Below are 6,365 nucleotides of genomic sequence, written 5' to 3'. Positions count from 1 at the left end.
TTCTCCTTCACGGAGTCGGCTAGCTGAGCTTGCACACCTTTCAGTTCTTTGCCTAGTTTGATGTTTGAATCCTGGAGTTTGTTTTTCTCCTCTCTGACTCGGGTCAGAACGCGCTCACCTACGGCATGTTGTCTCTTCGCCTCTTTTTCGCTCGCTTGAGCGGCCTTCAGTTCCTCTCCCACTTGGTCTGGTGACCCTATTATGAGACAAGCAGCAGTTGCATTACAACTAGCGTATACATTTTTGTTTCTCGACGGAGGGAAATATTACCAGAGGACGCCTTCTTGAACTTTTCCAGTTTGGTGGTAGCAGCAGTTTGCTGTGTCCGGCACTGCTCCAGCTCTTGGGCTAGCAGGTCATTCTTCTCCGTAAGAACCTGGTTATACAACGATCCTTAAAACATTTGTCCCAACTGCTTCATGTGTCGGGAGCTACGGGCACATGGTTATCAAATTTGGACAAGGTAAACTTACCTGCACATCTTTCAGATGTAGCTCGGTAGCTCGGTTATGCCCATCTCGAGCAGCTCGGATGTATGCATCAGCCGAGCTGAAGGCACTGAACGCCTCTTTTGAGAAGCGGGGATTTCATAAAATGGCCCTCCGGCGCCGGTGATTCATGGCACTCTCCACTTCTGAATTAGTAGCAGACATATTTTCTGAACCCTCGATAGAAGGAAAGTCCGGCGTCGCTCCGATATCGGGCCCCGTCTCTTCGGCTGGGACCGAATCCTGTTGATCAGGAGTATGACTGGTCGGGTCCCGGGACACAGTCCGTCGAAACTTTTCCCTGATACAAAATGTATATATAAGTCAAAGTTGGACGTGACGGCTAAAAAGAACATAGTTTCAAACCCATACATCTTCAAGGAAGGCCCGACCGTATATATGTTTGCCTTCCTCTTCGAAGGCCTGCCCGACGCGGAAGCCGCTCTCTCTGGAGATGCCCCCGGGGCAGCACAACGTGCCAAACGCCTCCCCTTCTGAGCCCAGGATGGTGCGGTGAGTGAGGAAGAATGAGAAAACCCTCTCGGACAAAGTGCATCCTTATAATTTATGTGCGAAGCAGGAAGGAGGCCGGGGTAATCGTCGATGATGGGTACATCTGTGCCGTCATAACTCGTCTGATAGAAAACTCCATATTTGAGCTCCATGAATATGTCCGGATCTTCCTCATATCCAGGGTCAAGATCCCGATTGTGATTCTCTGGCTGAGGGGCAGGGTCATGGATCCCCTCGATAGCCTTTCGCCATTCTTGTCATGAATGAATAAGATATCGCCCTTCAGAAATATTTCAAGGAGAGGGGTCAAATAGTGGAGTTAGAGCTTACCCAGCTAGGAGAATTGTACATGGAAAACCCGTCTCGATTTTGGAGACGGGTGAACTCCTATTGCTCCCCTTTATACAGTTCGGCCAATATTTTGTCCAGAGCGGAGGGAGTCTTCGGGCCCTTCCGACCGTAGAAGGAGGTGTCGTCTTCCCCATTGAAATGTCACATGGGTAGCCCTCTGTATTGGAGTGGTTGGACCCCCCTTGTTATGGAGACCACTATTACCTCGACTATTGACAATCCGATCTGGGCGAGCATCTTGATCTTGCCCAGCAGTAGACTAATCTCTGCGCTATCCTCTTCCTCGAGGCTCCAAGGACACCAACTATGGCGTTTCTTCAACGGAGCACTTGAAATTTTTTTGGAGGCCCATCCAGACTGGCTCGGGAAGTGCGACGTCGTCAATATAAAACCATTCAGAGTTCCACTCTTTGGAAGCTTTCTTCGATGTGCCAGATAGGTATCCGGTCTCAGCAATACGCCATATTTCGGCCCCGCCCACTTCAAATATCGATCCCTCGTGGTTGCACGGGACAAGACAAAACAACCTTCTCCACAGATCAAAATGGGCCTCACAACCCAGGACTGATTCACATAAAGCAACTAGCCCGACTATGCAAGATGGAGGCTGGGGTAAAATTGTGTAGCTGGAGGCCATAATACTCCAGAAGCCCTTGGAGGAATTGGTGAATTGGAAATCCCACGCCCCTCAGTAGATAGGGGATGAAGCACACTCGTTTCCCCGTGGAAGGATTGGGGAAATACTCCTCCTGGGTTTTGCCGTTGAAGGAAGCCAACCCTGCTCGAACAGGGACCAGATCCGTAGGGGGGAGAAATCATTGCGTTTGCAACTTCGCCAATCAACGGTGGGACACGGAGCACCTCTCCAACTCACCTTTCTCTGGGTTGGAACGGGAGGATGAGCTGGGAATGTTGGCCATGTTGGAATGGTATTTCCTGGCAATATCTGAGGATTTTCTCCGTTTGATGCCGAATGGATCTGAGACCCAATTTCTTTAAATAGATGCTCTTTCTTGCATGGCCAGGGTGTTATTTGCAAAAGGATACCCAGACTGTCTGCATTCGCCCGACATGTGGCACCAGAAGTCATCGATGCACAGAAGCTGAGGGGCGCGGACTTGAATTAAGAACCGAATACGTTACTTGGAAGTTGTCGGAGGAGGAACCTGCCTTGCAATGCCGAAGACAATCTGCGCGCCGAACACCTCGTTATTGAAGCCTGGTTCGGGGGCTACTGAGGGAGTCCTGTACTAAGGGGTCCTCGGGCGTCCGGCCTGTTTGCCATGGGCCGGACTGATGGGCTGTGAAGATACAAACACCAAAGACTACACATGTGTCCGGCTGGGACTCTCCTTGGCGTGGAAGGCAAGCTGCGTGACTAAATATGTAGATTCCTTTCTTTGTAACCGACTTTGTGTAACCCTAGATCCTCCCGGTATATATATAAACCGGAGGACTTAGTCCGGAGGACAGGCATTATCATAGACATACAAGCTAGACCTCTAGGGTTTAGCTATTACGATCTCGTGGTAGATCAACTCTTGTAATACTCATATTCATCAAGATCAATCAAGTAGGCCGTAGGGTATTACCTCCATAGACAGGGCCCAAACCTGGGTAAAACATTGTGTCCCCTGTCTCCTGTTACCATTTACCTTAGACGCACAATTCGGGACCCCCTACCCGAGATCCGCCAATTTTGACACCGACACCGGCCCAGACCAAGGTCTCGCCCCATTCATTGTCAGCACCTGCCATCTGCGGGAGCATGGAGCCGAGATCCCTCTCCTTGGCAATGCAGGACACATCAAGCGCTGGTGAACGGGAGGAGGAGGTCATGACCTGGACCACGTGGTTTGATTTCCCGGGCGCCATATGTGTAGTCGCCGGCACCGGAGAAGAAGAAGGAAGGGGGTGGAGTCGTGATTGGATCTGGAGGAATTGTTGGTTGGAGCAAGGGATCAGGAACAAGGCAAGGTAGAGCAATGATGTCCCTTTGGTGTGCGCTAGTCTTTGGTACAAGGCCCCCAGGACAAGACCCTCGCGAGGCGAAGATGCCAAGACCTCCCGAGGGGTAGCACCCCGAGCATGCCTCCCGGGGTACCCAGCCTCATGAGGCTCTCGATGACGTAAGCCATGACGACCGAGGCCAGGCGAGTGCCAATGGGCACAAAGGAGGACAGTTTCCTCTTTACTGCTAAGGAGGCAAGGACGTACATGGGTTCCCAAGGAATCCCCAAAGGTTTCCATTCCGGTGCAACAATACCAAGACCACGATTTCGACGGGACGGATGTCATTGCTGAGCCCACCTCTACGTCAGGACTAGAAGCTTTGCCAGCGAAGACCAGCTTTCGTTAGGATAAGATGTACTTCTCGTCCCCTTTCAAATTGTCCATTGTGGAATCCCTTCCTGCCTAAGCTATGAGGGAAGAGGACCAAGGACACAATAAGTATAGGCTAGTCTCCACTGTAGAGAGGATCCGATCCATTCCACCCTCACTACCAGAGCCCTCACGAGGCAGCTCATCCACTGTACTAGTTCATCCACAACCTCCTCGTGAGGCCAATCTACCACAAACTAGGAGTAGGGTTTTACACCGCAAGGTGGCCAAGCCATGAGGTGATGAGCTTGAGATAGGAGCTAAGGTAGATCTTCGCACACACCCCAGAGTTTGAACCTTGTTTGGGTCCGCGGAGCCCCGGTTCCGACGGGTATAGCCTGGAACCTTGCGATTGCCCAACTGCAGGATGCTGCTAACACGACACTACGATCAGAGACCCTTCGAGAAATTGTGTGCCATGCAATAATCGCAAACAGTGTTGTATGAAAACCGTCAGAAATGTATAAAACGTTTGCGATGACGGATGCATCAAGCACGGTTCAGGTTTTAGTTGAGTGTGCTATGAAGGGCATACAATTTAGTTCAATTAACTATTTACGATGAGGAGGAACAAAAGAAACAGCCAGCCAGATGAAGGCGTGTGCGATACATAGCCTACGCCTCACTCAGATGAACTGTTTGTGATTAGGCAACACAAAAGAAACGGTCAGCCAGATCAAGGTGTGTGTGTGTGTGTGATTGAGGGCATACGCTTCAGAAGGATTAACTCTTTGCAATTAGGCAACAGAACAGAAACGGGTTAGCCAGATCAAAGTGTGTGCGATTGATGGCACACACTTCACATGGATGAACTGTTTGTGATTAGCCACAACAAACTGAAACAGTTAGATAGATCAACGTGTGCACGCTAGATGGGCACACACCTTCTAACTAAAAGAACCGTGCGCGATGGTGCTAACATTGCCTATGGTGCAAACGCCACGTATGCGGCCGAGAAGGCGTACGTGCCCGTGATACACCTTCTGAGAATATTGCCGCACTTATAACCGTCAGTAAATTTTGAGCATGTGTCCGCCACAATTTTTTTTAGAAGAACAGGGAGGTCACATTCCTTCATATTCCAAATTGAAAACCTGTTCACACCGATCAAAATCTAAATGGTTTCCCACTTAGAAGCGTATTACTACGCGGTTATAAATACTACTACTCCAAGATGACTGCACATTCCTCCTCAACTCCTCATCCACAAAAAGTCAAAACAAACAAGTCATTTAACATCATTCCCTTGCATCCGCCATGGCCAGCGTGACTTCTGGTCGAGAGATTGCCACCAGGGAGAGGCATGCCTGGAAGCGGGAGCACGAGAGATGTCCGGCCTCGCCGCGAAAGTAGCCAACATGTCCCGCCGCATGGCCGTAGCAGCGAAGATGTCCCACCGTGCTGCCGAAGCAGCATGGAGGACCCGCCGTGCTGTCGAAGTAGCAGACTGGTCTAGCCGTGCCACAGAAGAAGAAGAGATGTCCCGCTGCACCACGAATGTGGCAAAGATGTCCTCCCGCGCTGCGACGGCATAGGAAAATGCCTCCCGGGCAGGCGAGGACTCTTACAGGCGCATGGGTGCCCTCGTCCTTAGGCAGATGGATCAGATCTCCAGGTAGGCGAGGTTGCAGGATGACCTCCAAGCCTCATTTGAATAGTCTACTGTTGTCATCCGGGAAATAGATGAGGGCAAAGTGAAGCTTCCGGCCGAGCGTGACCTTCTCAGGGCGAAGATCATCGGAAGTGCGGAGCAGCAGGAGAAGACCACTGCCTTGTTGAAGAGGATCGACGTCATCGTCGAGAAACTTATGGACGAGAATGCCATGTTGCACATCGAGCGCAAAATCCTGGTGTAGGAATCCGTGGATGTGCTCAACCAGCATCTTGAGGACAAGAAAGAGCTCATCGCCGCCCGCCGCGGAGACTAGTTGTCTTCCTTCTTCTTTTGCCATTGTGTATATTGGGCGTTGCCGCATGTGGCTCTTTTAATTATGTTTAATATATGTAAGACAATTATTATCCAATGTCAACGTCCTTATATTCATCATGCTTTCTATAAGTCGCAGTCAATGCTATATAGGTCCATCGGATCTTACATCAAGATCCGTGCAAAACTTTCTTTTCAGATTTTCATTTTTCTCTCTTAAATCTCAGTCCAGTGAGACATATTTCCACGCTGTAGAATAGGTGATTGGGTGCCATTAATGGAGACGTTGGGACGGAGGTGCTCGGCGGGAAGCGGTCAAAAGGGCTATCATCCCGATAAGCACGCGCAGGGGTCTGATCGCACGCCTCCCGTACGCAAATAGCTACCCCGCACGGCACCTCCTAGCCAATAAAAAATGGGACGCGTGGCCGCACGTAATTGGTAAGTCGAATGCACACAGTTTCAATAACACTTGTGTTTCTGATTTGTAACGTGACAACACTTGTTCCACAATGACTTTGTTGATTGTTAATGTGTGCGCCTTCGCTAATCGGACAGAAAATTTACCACAGCATGTTGGTGCCATGTCATAAGACCATGCCAAGTTTCATGATTTTCAGGCGTGTTTTGGAATTACAGGAATTAAAAAACCAAGTTTCTCAATCTTTCCTGCCGAGACACGACGCCTAGATGTTTGAATTTCA

This window comes from Triticum aestivum, chromosome 2A (genome assembly GCF_018294505.1).
Source record: "Triticum aestivum cultivar Chinese Spring chromosome 2A, IWGSC CS RefSeq v2.1, whole genome shotgun sequence".
NCBI classification, from domain to species: domain Eukaryota; kingdom Viridiplantae; phylum Streptophyta; class Magnoliopsida; order Poales; family Poaceae; genus Triticum; species Triticum aestivum.
This window is presented reverse-complemented; position numbering follows the sequence as displayed.